We start from the raw sequence: 16547 nt of genomic DNA, 5'->3' as shown, positions 1-16547 counted from the left end.
TGAGCAGCCTAGATACGTTACACGTTAGTCTTCAAAAAAACCTTCTGCCAACTTAGGCCTGCTAGTATATCATCGGCTAGCAGAAATGGTCAAACACTGCTAGGCGCTCCCTGCTGATCGCACTCCAGCAAGATGCTCTGACAACAGATCAAGAGCAGCAGCGGGCGCGAGCGACAATGCCTTTTCCTGCTAGCCAATCTGTTGGCCTGTAACGTTAATGTAGTAGTAAAACTGCTACGATAGTTATGTGCACAAAGTAACTGTAAGTAAGTAGGCGCAGTACACACCAGTAAGGTGTCGCTACTGTAAATGGTATTTCTTCTTCTCATCTATTCAAATCAATCACGTACTATGACATATCTACTATACTTTCGTATAGCTAAAACTGGCCGACGTCCTGTGGCAACATCTTGATTAGTTTACTGGGTTTCTGTTGGCTGGGCAGAGAACGATGCTTGCTTGCGCCCGCCAGCTAGTAGTTGTGACGTCACGTGCAAAGTATGAATACTGCCTTAATGCCACACCTGGCTTAGAGTTCAACATCCTGACATCTGACCAAATTCAACTCCAGATGTACAATGCTCCTGCAGACCTGTGTTATATCAGGAGAGTGGAAAACAGCTCTGAACCAAAGGACACAAACTGAAACAAATGACATAATTACAGCTGAGTTGGCAACTGTCTGAGGCAGGGTGGGGCAGAAATTCTCTACATCACCACTGAGACTTGATCTAAACTTGATAGTGTTCCTATTAACCTCACTGTATGTGAGGGGAAAAACAGCCAAGAAAAAGTCTTTTTTTTTTACTTACGGACAAGAAAAATGCTATTTCTTGCATTTTGTTTTTTCTTTCACCTTGCATTTGCTTTTCACATCAAAAAAATCACTATGAATCAGGGATTGCATCTGACCAACTCAAAAGGTAGAAAGGATCAGATGTCTGGTGCTTATAAATCACCCAATTACAATTATGTAAGCAACCATTTCCACACTACACTAACGTGCAACATCATGTCCATTGCTTAACACCGTGTCTACACAGCCTGCATAGCAATAGAATGTTAGCAGAGTAGCTTGAATACTCTTCACATTTACACACACGTAGTGTGGCTAAAATGTGAGCTGTTACCCATCCTGTAACCAGGATTTCTACTGAATTTAAGCTTCCCCTAGCATAGTACAATATAAAGTATTTATAACATATGGAGCGATCCGGCAAGTGGTCTAGTCTCTTGTTCAACCTTAAAACCTACGTTTGTACATTTATTTCTGATAGCGATTGTGCATGAGGGCATTAGTTTGTGTTTGTAAAAAAAATGTATAGCTTTAAATGAGCCATTACTAAAACACTTGTATGTAATATTTGTCCCATGTTTGACTGTCAGCCTATTGGAAATAGCATTCACCAATGTCTGTGGCCAATGTTTATCTGTTGTGTCACATCAGTTGTGTGCTGGTTAAAGGTTGTGTTGGTTATTTGATGTGCTCCATGCAGCAGTACGGACAGTGAGCGGCTCTTCAGCTTCAGATGAGCTGCAACAAGGTGTTTAACTTTGTAGATTTCTTTGTAGTTTCCCTGGCACAAAGGGTGAATAATAATAACAAAAAGTCGGCACTGGCTGAATTCGGTATTGAGTGCTGCCCTGCACAGTCAGAGGAAACTGAACAAAGTGATTCTCTCAACCACCCCATGAAACACTAGACATTAGTGGAGACAGATTTCTGATGTCATGGTCTGTGGTGGTGGGCACAGATAACATTCAGACTGCAGAGAATCCAAACACAACAGCAGCTAATTTGATCAATACACTTCAAACAAGATGGTAGGCAGAGTAAAGAGTAAAGTAAAATCACCTGCTGTTGTGTTCGGTTGAAATGAAAATCTGCAGACTGTTGAGTCACAGGTCACTAAGACCCTCTGCTCAAATCCCATCTGACAGCAGCACTGCCCGGGGAGGACCACGGGTTTGTAAACAGAAAGCTGCAGTTCCCTTCACCACATCCCACTGCAGTGGCGCTGTGGAGCCACCATCTGCAGCCAGCATCATCTGTGTTGACAGTGTGGGAGAACAGAAGGGGGATGGTAGAGGAGAAGGGAATCTCTGTCTCTGCGTTCTTCCCTTCTCTCTCTCTTTCTCTCTCTCTCTCTCCTGACTGCTGCCAGTGGCAAACTGGCCTGTACAGTAAATCTTAAATCAAGTCACAGCTCAGAGAGAGGAAGGGAGAAACAATCAACACCAAAGGAAAACCAGGACATGACAATTAAATACATGCAGCATTCAACTCATTTCCTAACCATGGCGTGTTACTGACAAAGACTGAATTCATATTGATGAGAGTGATGGAGGTTGTGTCCCTCACAATATGAAATCAATATCACTAAGTAAATCATATTTGTCTTGGGTTATCAGCTGACATACATAATTCATTAAGTCTAACAGAGGCTAATGAAACATCCAATCAAAGGCTTTAGCTCACTCAGAGAGGTGCGATAGAACTGTAACAACACCTCATCTAATAGAACTTGCTGTCACAACACATTTACCTTTCTCTATATCAAATGTTATGCTTAGCATTTTTTCTTTGTTAGCAAGAAAGCAGATGTGATGACATGATAAAGCATGTTATCGCAATAAAGCTGGATGCCACTTTTTCTTGGATGATAGGGCTGTAAGAAAATATTGATACGATATGTGATATTTAGTTTTGTGATATTGTATCAATTCCTAAAGCCACAATCAGTAGACAGCAGTGCTGTAAACTGACAACATGTTGTTGGACTTTTAATTTGTCTTAATTATTGTATCACAATACGTTGCAATATGTTGAATTGTAAGCCCTGTATCGTGATAAGCATTATATTATCACATTCTTGCCAATACATAGCCCTAGGGGATGAGGGCTGCTTATTTTGCATTACATTTAGATCTATAGGTTTACAACTCAAACAACGAGGCAAATCCCTGTAAATAATTGATCTTGTATGTGGGGCTTATAGCATTGCTGGATTTTTGTGGCCAGTATTGATTTCAATATCTGATAGTCCTGAAATTTCGGGTTACTTATCGGCCAACATGTTCCATATATCTGCAATAAGCTAATATCAGCCAGTAGATCAACCTGGCCAATCAACAATACGAATCAAGGTAAGTCTAGACCCATCCACAACCCTATATACTGCCAGATTATGTAAATACAAAGACTAACGCTAGTGCTATTTGTACACACCAATATTCTGAGCCTAGATGGCACAATTCTTTACTCAGTGAACTATTGCTCTGGATTTGTGGTAGTATGTTATGGGTCATTTTATTTGAAATAACTCTAAGGCATTTCCTAGGTTGTTAAGATCAACTGCTACCATTATGCTAATGGTACTGGCTACATGTTTGAAAGGGCCTCTTTAAATGGCAGGTGCATGCCCTTAAACTCAGCTAACGTTTCAACTGCCACTGCATCATGTGTTCTTTTGTCTCTGCCGGTCTGTGATGATAATATCCACCATGTAGGTTTCATGTTCTCTGAAGGCTTTACTGCATCCGTACATAAGGCTGTGATGGCTGCTGCAGTGAGTCTACTCTGCAGGTGGAAATGGGGCTCATTCCTATTTAAAGGATCTGTCTGAGACCTGACGGTTTGGGTCTATTTTCAGAAAGTAGCAGAGAGAAATTCAGGCAGCGGGGGATGGGATGGTTTAGGGCTGATATTTTTCATAGTCTCTCACTCTAAAATGCATCCAATTGTCCTGTCCCCAGTCAGAGTCACACATGAAAAATAGATTCTCACTTACACTGCTGCCACAACCAGGCACAATACGCTCTGAACAAAAGCCAGAGATGGTTTATGCCGTCAGCCTGCAGCAATCCACGGCTATGGCTATAATCCTGACAAAAGAACGCAAATGTGCAAAATGTGGAACTGTGCTACGAAAGTATATCTATGGTTACACCAACCTTGTTACTCATTTAAGAAGGTAGGGTGGTTCAAGGGAAACTCCACAGCTTTTACACATCAAAGTCTGGTTACAGGGAAGTCCTACAGCATGTGTCACAAGTTGCAGTTTATGTCTGTCTAGACACGTTGAATGTATGTAGTGAAGACTTTGAAGGATTTTCAGAAAACATAATTTTTTTGGCAAAATGGCAGTTATCAATATACTGACGTGTATCATATCCTAGGGCAGGGCAACGGATCGCAATAAGAATATATATCATGACATAACACATTTTCTGTAAATTCATTAAATAAATAGTTTATATAAAATGACCACATGGAAATCTTTTTACATTTTCAATTATATACTTAATATATCAAATCTACAAATAAAATGTACTTATATTTGATTCTTTTTCTACTTTTATTTAAAACCTTTGTGCAAATTTGCAATTAGGCATGTAACACAATATAAAATAATAATGTCTCAGTGTTTCTCACATAAGACTGTCCTTGGGCAAGCCACGCAGGTATAACATCCAGCAACCCATTTAAGAATTTAAACACAGAGAGACAGGGACAGACACAGAGAGAGGAAAGCGTTATCTGGTATTCAGATACGGTGGATGTTTTACAACAATGGACTGAGTAAAGAGAGTGGTCCTTGGGGCCAAATCAATAAAAAAAAAAACTACACTGGACTATGAAGCCCCTTTCGGGAAGGAACAGAGACTGCTGCTTTGTGAGGCGACTCAGATCCTTCAGTGTGTGCAACACGCTCCTGCATGGGGGGGGTAAAAATAATCATCCTCATCAATGCATTGCAATATATTTTTTTCCCACTTCAATATCTGATTCATTAAATCTCTGAATCGATTCAAGACCCTGGCCAGTGGGGCGCGGTGAGCAACGCCTTTGTGTGATTTCGTTGTCAAACGGTGGCCGCACTCGACCACACAACAACAACATGGCAACCGAAGCAGGTAGCAGCAGCTGTTAAACCAGCGCCTTCAACTTAAAAGCAGTGTAAACCCGGAACACAGGAAATAGACAACTTCATATGTAAGGACCTACGACCGTACAGTGTCGTGGAAAACGGGGGTTTTAAGAAGATGGTATACACACTCGAACCACGATACGCCATACCAACACGCAAACACATGACGGAAGTCGCCGTCCCGAAGCTTTTAAAATTATCAACAGGTACTCTAAGGAATTATTTGTCAATCAAAATCGAATCAAATCATGAGGTTCTTAAGAATACCCAGCCCTACTCCTGCACATCTTCTATTGGTAGGTAGGAAGGTCAGGTGATCAGCTTGGACACCAATTTAGTATCCGACCAAATGTGAAATCTGGTCACAACAATCCACAATAACCATGATATATGATGGCAATACGCTATTGGCAAGCTACTGCCATAACCACATGTGACAGCAGATCATCACGTCATGTTTACTATTTGTCTTTTAAGACAGGAAAGCCTCCCAGAATGGCTAGGAGATGTGACACAGCAGAAACGCATATTGCTGCTCGATATCCGTCATTACCACACAAGAAAAAAGACATTTGTGTGAAATGTTGCCATAATTAGCATATAAATCCCTGTTTTGTGAGGTCACTGTGACCATGACCTTTGACCATCAAATTCTTATCAGTTCATCCTTGAGTCCAAGTGATCATTTGTGCCAAATTGGAAGAAATTCTCTCAGGCCTTCTTGAGATACAGCAAGAAGGCCTTGACATGAGTGGGACCGATTGATGGATCGACAACCCAAAAACTCGATGCAATAAATGTCCTTCAGTGATATCACTTCATTGCGGGTATAGCCATAACTTCGCTCTGTGTGCCAGTGCTCCTGGTAGCTGTATACCAGCTCCTCATTTACAGTGGCTCTCCAGTCAGAGAGATGGACACAGAAGCAGAGATCTCAGTTCCACTCAAACTTTATGTTACTAAAATGTTACTGTTATATACTGTTATACTCTATAATACACAGTGGCTTCCAATGTACGTAGGAATGTATGTGTGTGGTATCTAAAATTATAATTAAATCAATACAAACTGTGACACTGACGTAAATTAGCCTTAGCATGCTTCAGTAAGCAGTTAGCATTAGTGCATTAACATTAGCTCTAATTAAACAGTTTGTCAACTTAAGTTTACTCAGCGTAATATTAATGGGAAAAACTGTCAGTAGTCCAAAACAGCTGAACAACATTCCTTATGGTAAACAGAAACGTACACTTGCTCATGCATGCATACAGTGTTCATTTCTTGGCAGTCCCGAGTGGAATAACTATCTAGACTATGCATGAGCGATGATAAAAAGGACCCCTTGCTGAGTCGTCTTGCCCAATGCCCGACAATCTTTCTACATCTCCCTGGCTAATAACTTGTGGGAATTCAGTACAAGTGTATTAGCAGATGAACTATTCCGGAATCAAGCTCTTAGCTAGCTCTAAAAAGTGAGAAAATACTGATTTTGTTATACAAAAATGATAGAAACTTTACAATTTACAGATCTAAGCTGTAATGCTAACTGCAGCAACGTGAGTCAAAGCTTTTAATTCCACTATGCAGTTGTGTAAGGTGCAATGACAACAGAAATTAACTCCAATCTGCATGTGGCTCTCCCCTCCCCTCCCCCCTCTCAAGGGTTACCGATCTGCTGACAGATTGCATTGGCAAGCCTAGCTCTGCCTCACATGGCCTATGTGAGGTCAGCAAGGCTAGCTGTCTGTCGGTGACAGATGGTAGCATGTAGGCCTTGCCAGCTAGCCTCGCTTGATGGGCAGTTAAACCTGCTCTAGGCCCCTCATCTCCATCTGAATGCAGCAGGTCAGCGAGGGCCACTGAATCAGTGGTGGTGATCTCGCTGTGAGCCTCTGTGCTGGCTCAGATTAGAAGGCCTCGCCTAAATCAGAATCCCAATCACTCCAAGAATCTCTTTAAAAGGTCGAATCACATATCAGGAACAAGTCATAGCTTACCGCTTACTTTGCAATTCTTATAGCGGGACTGGACACCACACTGCATGCTAGCCCAACAGGTGTGAGTGGACATGCTCTCTGTAAAACCATTCTGGTACAGAGGTATACCAGTTAACACTATGGGTGGGATATGTTGCTTTGCAGTCAAACAGTCATTGAGCTCAAAAAACCCAAAAGAACTAAAAAACCGGGAAGTACGTAATGACGTAAATCCCCCAAGCAACAGCTGAGCAAGAAACTTGTCACTCATTTTAATTAGTTAGATTTCATATGTTTGGGCTGATTTTTGATTCTATCAGAGCAACATCTCATCCCACCTAATAGATGCAGAATGCATTCCTTACAGAGTTTCTACAGGTTTACACTTTGATGACATCCCTGATTAAAGCATTGTTTTCAGTTGTTTAGAAGGTTTTACTGTAGTAAGCTGGTAATCCACATACCCGTACCTAAGAAGCAGACTAACATCTATTTCCAGTAACAGGCTGAGGAAGTGGAAGCAGTGTGACAGACAAACAGGATGAGCCAATCTATTGACAGCTGGGGGTATTAGGCCATCATGGGTAGGTGTGAGTGAGTCTTGGCATTACCTGTGTAAGCACCAAATGACCTGTCAGCGCAGCACGCTGCTTTGATACAGAGCATAAAGGCTTACAATTACCCTTTGTGCAGCAAATGTATGAGTAATGTGCATGCTCTATAAAGTGGATAGTCCGATTCTTCACAGCCCCCTCGTTTTGTAAATAACTAACAGGTGTAGAGGTTGGTTGGGATATATGCACAAATAGCTCAACTAAGGCTTCAGTGCCTTTATAAAACTGGCCTCAGTACTGCCATTCAGTTTTACCTTTCACAGCTTACTGAAATCGACATATCATTGGCTCCTATGAGCTTATTGTTTTAGAAAACTACTGCCCCTCGAACTGGAATCCAAATAAGGTTATGCTAGAACAGTGGGCAACTAATATGGGTTTTCAGTGGCTGATGTATGAGGATGTATTAGAGTTATAGTACGGAGCTCTAAACTGAATTCTTCACCCCCTTCCCAAAACTCACAAAGGGGAGAGCTCACATGTTTTGCAGCAAAGCTACCTACAGATGTGTCTGCGCACATTTTTTGTTCAACAGCATTGTAAACGCAGGCATGTGCCGATGCCGATTACCTCAATGCCCTGATTAATTGACCCACAGATTGATTGGTATATGACGAGTTCAGAGCAGTGGTCCCCAACCTTTTTCCTTTAGGGACCCCTATCATATACTATATATATATACTATCATATAAACTGACAACCCCGACTTATGGGACATTAAACAGTGAACTCAGTAACTGCAACACGTTTGTGTAAAACGAGTGATCTGAATGAATTTTGAGCATCTTAACCATCATACATATTTCTTTTTCAGCAACAGATGTTTTTTGACAAATTTAGTGTTTTCTTCTCCTTTGTCTCTTGGCCATTGTTCTATTAGACAATTGATTTGAACCAAATGTTGAGATAAAGGCCTACTGTGTATTTCTGAAGTTTTCTTGTACACCTTAAAATCAAGAAGGCTTCATGGCCCTCCATAAGGCTTTAGCGACCCCTAGAAGACCCAAAGAGCTAGACTGGTATTTGTTTAAAGGCCTCGTCACACCAGAAAGGGCTGCAATTTATCCACACATCTTCACGCTAGAAGGTGATGTAGTGACTACTTGCAAGGTTAGTTGGTAAACTTCTGTAGCTGGAGAGCCAACCACTACTATACAGCTCTCCCAGCTTCCTTCTACTTTCTATAAGCTGGGCACTTTGTTCTCAGCATTGTACATCATGTTCACACTTTTTATACGTGAAACATATTCATACAATCAAATCCTGTCTCCAAACCATGATTTATAATTCAGTATCTTTGCCAGAGATGTGGACAAATGAAAATAGAGCAGTGGCACGCCTTATCTCACCCAGGCTTTATCTCTATTTAACCATACTAAAAAAGGACTAAAAGGTTTGAAGCGTCAGGATTAACCAGGGTCAAGCCCTATGCAAAAGGTGTGGAATTCTTGGCTTCCTTTAGGACACACTAGAGGAGAGGCGTCTGAAATATTTGTGGTATATTTCGAGAATGGGGGCACACTCTGGGAGAGGCGTAGCGTACATTGCTAATTTCTAGGCAAACTGCTGAACTGAATCAATACAGAGGGCTGACTCGTTTTAAAACAAAGACTTCTTTCTTCTCCTCTCAGCCTTGTGGGAGCAACAGAGTTTTCCACACAACTGCATCAATAAAAAATACAAAACACATCCTAAAATCAGAGGCCATGTTTTCTTAAGACTTTTGGCAATTCAGGAGAATTGCCAACTTTCTCCCAAAACCAGTATGTGAAAATACTAGGAGTCAGGGTGAAATTAAAGACAAAGTTGGGGGTGAAAGGTTTCTGCAGGGCACAAACAAACTGGGGGTGTTGTTAGTTTTTAACTCCTGGCCTAAATAACTGATTCTACGTCAGCTCAGTATAGAGCACTCCAAAACACCAGCTGCACAAAAACAACTCTTGGGGATAAAAACACACCAACACAGAGAGAATAAATGAACCGTCTGTTACACACTATTTCCTGTGCTATATGCAAAATGACTTTTTGGTTTGCACAAGTGCTCATAGGCTATTTATGTAGCACACGTACACTGATGACAGAAGAACTACAGTGCTGAGTTAAGCCATACGAATGAAACAGACCAGCTGAGCTGAGGGCTCTACAGTGAGGAAAACAAAGCCTTCCAATAAGGCTGACCTGACATTAACACAGCTAGTCGCCAATATGGGTGGCAGCAGCAGCATAGCTGCCACAGCAGAGCATCTCGGTTCAATCAGACAACCAAATGAACAATGCCAGTAATTCGGGCAGAAAGTGACCATCGCCATGGAGACTGACAGCTTGTACAGGTCCTATCCTGCAGTGTACATTGTGCACTGCTGGGTAGAGTTGACAGGAAATCTGCTGGATTCTTCAACAGTTCAAAACAGGAAGAGTGAGCTGTTCCTTCAGTGGAAACAGAACTAAAGCCTTCAAACTTTCTGGCAATCACAGATGGTTAGAACAAAAGTTCCTTCCCACATGGATGTTCTCCTCAGTAAAATAAGACAATGAGCAGTGTGAACGTCCTCATGTGGCATTTACAGCATTGCCACTCTTTTTAAGAAGTCATTTTCCATGCGTTTTCCTGACAATACAGAACAGCAGTTGCTCACAAAAGGTCAGCGTTTATGGACACTCAATGTTAGTTTGCTTTCCGCTGTTCTCATCACAGCCAACAAAGCAGATTGTACTACCAACAGTTGAGTTTCAAACTAAATACATAGGCCATCTGAGTGTGGGGCAAAAACACAATAATTATTCTTTTTAGGACAACATAGATTATTTCCAGGACAACATATTTGGTCATTTTAATCAATTTCCAGGTGTTTCCATGACTGGAAAACTAGCCTCTAAATCTCAAGGTTTTCCTGTGTGGGAATTTTTTTTTGCAGTGTGAAGAAAAACCCAAACCATCCTGTCCTGAATCCAAAAAAATGGTTACATGAGTAACCAAGTTTAAGTACGCGTGACCAATGAAGACAAAAAAATCTCTTTGAGGGAAAAAAATCTAAGAAGAAAAATCTTAGACCAAAGCAAACTATAGGTTTGAAAGCGCCCTCAGTCAGCCATATCTCCCTATTCTGCATTACTAAAAACATGAGTACTGAAGTGCATTAGATTGTAGAGGATCCCATGACCCATCCTTGTGCATCCTATTTGCCTCCTGCAACATAATAATAAATGAAGCATTATACAACACTGCTGTATATAAGATATAGGCTGAGAGAAAACCTATAATTTCTTAGCCAGCAATTGCCTAGTTACTCAGACAAAGAAGCCACTCACAAACAGCACATAATACAAGCCATCAAAAAATGCAAATGCAATATAAGAGAGCCATTAAGTAGAACCATAACTAAATGTATTAGTTTTGTGAAAGGGAGATGTTTTCCTGAAGCAGCAGGAACCATTATCAGTTAGGAACTAATGACAGGTTATTCAAAAGCCATTATCCTAAAAGGGTTAACTACAAAATCAAAATTGCCTTGCCTTTCGAGAGTTATGGATATTTTACATTTCAGGCTTAGAAACAAACTCACCACAGTAGTAAGTCTGTATGCACCACCAGTAAGATCAGTCAGGGCCTTGTACCATAGGCTCAGAACCTGCAACAACAAGAGGTGGGAGACTCAGTCAGAGACTTCTGAGTTACATTAGATGGGAGAAAGTATTTTGGTCAACACTTTAGTAAATTGGCGATACTGTCGCATCCAAAGTCAAAGGTCACATCATGTAATGACAAAAACAAGACCTGTGAAAAGACTTTTCAACAATTCATCACAGAACTCCAAAGGGAACTGGAAGATTTATTTGTAGTGGTGAACAGAACTTTAGGTAAATATGAAAATTGCTCACATACTATACTTGGAAGGAGCTCTGGCCCTGTAAACTGAATTCAAGGAGACTGAACAATTGCACAAAATATACAACAGTCTTTCAAATGTGGTATATTTGTCTTCATGAGGCACTTTCCAAATGACACAGGAAATTAGATTCAATTTGTAGTCTCCCTTTAGAGCGCCTCTGGCGGTGCTTTGGATCAATGCTTTGGTGATCTGGTTCGTCTTTTGATTGAATCTTCCACTAGAACACCCACAAGGATGGTCATGTCACGGGTGAAATGATAAGGCAATTAATCAAAACAAAATTATTCAGAAATTGTTTTGATAACCAATTACTAAAAAACTACTTTTTAAAGTAAAAATGTCAATCATTCTCTAATTAAAACTTCTCACTTTGAGACATTTGTTGGTATTCTTTGTCTTATGTGATATAAGAAGAAGTTTAATATATTTGGGACTATTGGCTGAACAAACCCAAAAATTTTTAAAATGTCACATCAGTAAAAATCAGTAGCGCTAATTCCTGCTGATGATGTGTCAATAAACATAGCAATATTCCAGCAAAAGGCAGGGGAGAAGAGGGCTGCTATCTGGCAAACAGAAGTAAACAATGCTGGTTAGAAACTACGCTTTGTGAATTATTATATAATAATTATTATTAGCTTCCAAATTATGAGGAAGGTAAGGCCTGTCTGTTAGGTCTACATGACACACGCTGTGCTTTCTGATGAGACACGTAAAAGTAACAAGACACAAGTAAAAGGGCTGAAAGCGTTAGCCAGCAGTACATGGGGACTGAATGGTCTAACCATGTGACTGACACTCATTCAGAAGTGTGAACAATGGTTCACCTCTTCAGTCTGAGGAAAGAGGACAACAACACACCATTAGAGCATGTTCACTGCCAACATTTACAGCAAGTGGCCACCACACATCTGCCAGGCAATGCACTGAAAAAACAAATCAATCAATGCAGCTTTGTGACGCCTATAATGCTCCTTTATGGTGATACTGTGTTTCTGCTGTAATTAAGGCTGCAGGCTGAGGTGGCGTTAGAGTGTTGCTGGATTGCATAACACTGAAGTGCACTGGAAATCACTGACATTAGGATTTTTTTCCCCCAGGCTCACTAGCTCCTTCCCGATTTTCCCTGACCTTGATTCCTTCTGTGCCTCTGTCCTCCTAATCATCCATTCCCTTGATTCCCCCGTGTCCCTTCCTCCTGTCTCTGCTGCCTCTCTTTACAGCACTGGTGTGGCTGCAGAGCAAAGGGAGAGATAATGTTACCACAAAGAAAGCAAGAGTGGTTGGGTGTGGCCAGAGAAAAGTGCTGAAGGTTGCAGATGGCTTGCTGTGGGACACGGCCTGGCATGGCAGGAATGAGGTTTGTTAAGACAAGGCCGTCAGAGATAGGAATCTCCTTTATAGCAAGTGAAATATGAAACACCTGTGTTTCTATCTCTGCCTTCATCAGTCGCCCTTTAACAGGAAACAGTTAACGCCAACATACTGCTGTATACGACAGCACCCACACAAATATTGATCAATTTCACTGTACATGTTCATTTTATTGTAACCAACCTATCCTCTAATTAGGCATGGGATCATATGAAGACTTCATGTCACGATGATCTTGGCCAAAATAACTGCGGTACACAATATCATTGTGATAATCCTGAAAATATCCTATAAAATGGCACTAAATGCTGGAATCACTTGACATACATTTAGTTAAGAAACATATATTTATTTATTGCATTACAGATAGGAACCTCATCTCCCTGTTCTTTAGAATCTATACCATTTCCAAACACCCAACCAGCAAGGATCAGGATGTTGGAATGACCTGTGCTCCTCTTTGACCCCTTGTTCACAATAAATCAGGAAATCAATGTAGTACTGTACAATGGCACGATAGACAGCTTACTGCTGCTGTTAAATAAAAGTTTAAAAACGCTGCTGCAGTGCAGTAACTGGGCAGTCCCGTGAGGATTTGGCAGGCATTTCTTGGGATCGTTACAGCCGAAAATGCCCAATTTCACAACAGTTTTTCCAAAGAAATTAAGATGCAGGTTGCAATGTTTGTAGACATTTTTTGCACTGAAATTCCGGTAGAATGTGAAAATTGACAACATAGTATATTCATTCATGTATAATTCATTACAAATCAAAGACAACTTGTTCCAGTGATGATACAGTCACTGGTAGTTTGGTGACGTACGGAGTAGGCTAGAGCAACCAGGACTACACGTCATAAGCATGCATCCACAGTCACTGTGTCTTTATTACTCTCACTGCCAGCAGGGGGATACAAAGTGAAACACTGCAGGTTTAAGGGGAATTCACAAGTAACTGATACATTTTCTTTTCCAGAGAAAAAGCTCCAGTTCAACTAAGTGATAAAGTAAGACACCTTTGCTTGGCACAGTTAGCACTTTGACTTATTGAGATTAGAGAAGTGGAACACCAGCAAGACTTCTTTCCACCCAGCACAGCTCATTGAAGTATTGGCACTGGAACCGTACAAGTCAGTCTTTTAGCTGCTTTGTTTATCAGATGAGGGGGTAGTGGAGCAGGTGTAAAACAACAATCTAACACTGGGCGTAAGCCCTGTATCAGTCAGGCTCTGAGTCTCAAAATACCCAGAGCGGTTCACAATACAGAAAGGAACAAAAAGAATCAAAATACAGACCAATGCCAACTGATTCAAAAAACCCTTGATGTATAATCCCAGATACTGACCCCAGAGATCAGCCTGAGACAACAACATCATTCGTCATCAGGTCAACATTCACAGACATCCATTTAGACTAACTTAATAACTCTATATTACAGTCTGTACATCATTTAGACCTCTGATCTCATCTTCTATGCACACATTGTGTGTCAGCCTTCAAGGTCGAGCCTGAAGCCGCTCCAATCAGTGTGCTGATGGTCCAACAGAATACATCAAGTGCAGTAAGCTATCTAGCTTTAATATACTATATGTGCTACTGTTGTTCCCTTTTGTTGCTGACAGCTTTGTTGTTGGTTGCTGTCAGAAGAGTGCTAGCATACCAGCAGGACTGGCAGGGAGCCAACAGGAACCATCCGGTTTGGCTAGAGGAACTCTCTAACGTGCCGGCTCTCCACAACCATAGCAGTTTACCGCAGACTCCAGTACGTAAGCCCCAAACATTGGTACACTTGCTTTCATTGCAATGTGTCTTGGAGATTATTATCCAGTTTTTAATTTGTATTTAGGCAAATTAAATCTCTCTTCTCTCCCATATTGTAACACACACTACAATCCACGTCAGACACAGCCACCACAATCATAAGCAAGCCACAACTGTAACATCACACCTTCCTAAAGACGTAAAATCACTGCTCCTTTGTAGGGAGCTTATTGACCGCAGGCCTTTCACTCAGCAACCATGCCACATCATAAACACAGGTTATATCCCTAAGTACTGTGAACACCACATATGCATGGTGAGATCAGTCTACTTTTAATACCGGCCGATCCAAAGCCCCGAGACAAGCTCAAGCAAAGCAGTGCACTTTTAGATTTAACCCTGCTTTACAGATAAACACATCAACTTCTGAAGCAGTGCTGAGCTGGAGCTGTGCCTGACAAAGATGAGTACTGCAAGGATCCCATGACATTTAGCTGGAGTTAAATACACCTCGGCTTCCTCTGTCTCATGAAGCACACAAGCCAAGTAAAATACTGACTCAAAGTCACAGAGGGCTCGTTACAGGGTGAGACAGGCCATATTGGGCATTAGCACTTAGCTATGTTAACTATGTTTTATTTTGAAAATCCATAGTGCAATAATGCTGAAGTGTGGAAGATGGCATGCTCATGATCTGCTTCTCTAATAATTAGCTCATTGTATATCATTGAGATCAACTGTGCAAATTCATATGATCCATCATATTCGAGACAATGTCACTCCTGCTCCGAATATAAATGTAGTTACTTGTTTGAGAAATGAGGAAAAAAATCTGAAAATACAAGAGGAAGAAAACTAGTCAGCTGGAACTGGTCATTAAAAATCTAGATGGAGACAGAGTTTTCAGTTAATAAGCTACTTAGCTAGCAACAGCTGACAAAAAATATCAATATAACACCTGCTTTTGTATACGTCTGTCTTAGATCAGTCGTAGTGGTGAGCGGTAAATGTGCCACCATTATTATTGTAAACGGTGCCATGCTAGACTGGAGAACCTGAAGTGCTTAGCAATATGATGCACGTTTTTTAAAAAGCAGAAAGAGCACCAGATAAAGGGGGAAACCACATATAGCAGGAACAGAGGTAGCAGGCGTGCACAGATGACAGCAGGTCAGTTGTCATCTTCAGGTATCAGTGGACTCTTCCACTGCACAGGCAGAACCACTGAACACAGGATCAGCACACTAACAAAGGCTCCATTTTTTCACTATTAGTGCTTCTGATGACAACTTGGCTTGTGTTAGGGCAACCAGTCGGTTACAAATGACTAGTGATGCACCGATGTGAAAATTGTGGCCGATACCGATAACCGATATTAATATTGCTGTTATGGCCGATACCGATATTTACCGATGTCGATATCTCTGTATAGAAAACACATTTATGATAATTCAAATAGAGCTATTTTCCAAAACGCTTTTTTTTATTTTACTTTTGTGATTTATTTTCAGAAATGACCTTTACCTGTGTGCAAAATATGATTTTCAGAAGAAAAAATAAATATTTATATAAAAATATTTTTTTATAAAGGATACAAGTGTGTCCTGAATTCACACTATGAATAAGCCAACCCTGAGTATTCTCAATAAACATTACTTCACTGAACCAGTCCTGTTTTCTGTGACAGTTGTATAACGGTCAACTTAAGACAGTAGTAGCCTTAAAGGCCAAAGCCACATAAGTACTGAAAGTAAAAATGTGAAAATGACCAGGAACAACTGACTGAACAGGACACAGCTAGTCGCCTCTCAGCAGAGTGAACGAGAATAACACACCAACGAGAAGCGAACTTAAGCAGACGTCAATCATCAAGCCGTCACACTCAAAGCCGGTGTCATGTTGAGAGGAGGAGGGAGAGAGCGCAGCCGGCAGCGAGCGGCAGACACAGGAGCGGCCAGAGAAACGGACCGGACTGGTAGGCGTTGGTTTGAAAACTGCGGAA

At 41.1% G+C, this 16547-nt stretch overlaps 1 protein-coding gene across 2 annotated transcripts in view; it reads right to left on the bottom strand.

The window, feature by feature from the left end:
* tbl1xr1a (tbl1x receptor 1a) overlaps nt 1–16547 on the bottom strand; it is a 40209-nt gene that overhangs the window by 16085 nt on the left and 7577 nt on the right. Inside the window, exon 2 of one of the 2 annotated variants that reach the window (XM_035653072.1) lies at nt 11085–11150. The exons of the other annotated variant lie outside the window; for it this stretch is intronic. The gene's annotated coding sequence lies outside the window, so the exon portion shown is untranslated. The remainder of the gene's footprint in view (nt 1–11084; nt 11151–16547) is intronic. 2 annotated transcript variants of the gene reach the window in all.

Source organism: Morone saxatilis, unplaced genomic scaffold (genome assembly GCF_004916995.1).
Source record: "Morone saxatilis isolate NCDOM2014 unplaced genomic scaffold, NCSU_SB_2.0 Contig12, whole genome shotgun sequence".
Classification (NCBI taxonomy): domain Eukaryota; kingdom Metazoa; phylum Chordata; class Actinopteri; family Moronidae; genus Morone; species Morone saxatilis.
Note: the sequence above shows the minus strand (reverse complement) of the source record. Positions and strands in the feature narration are given on the sequence as shown.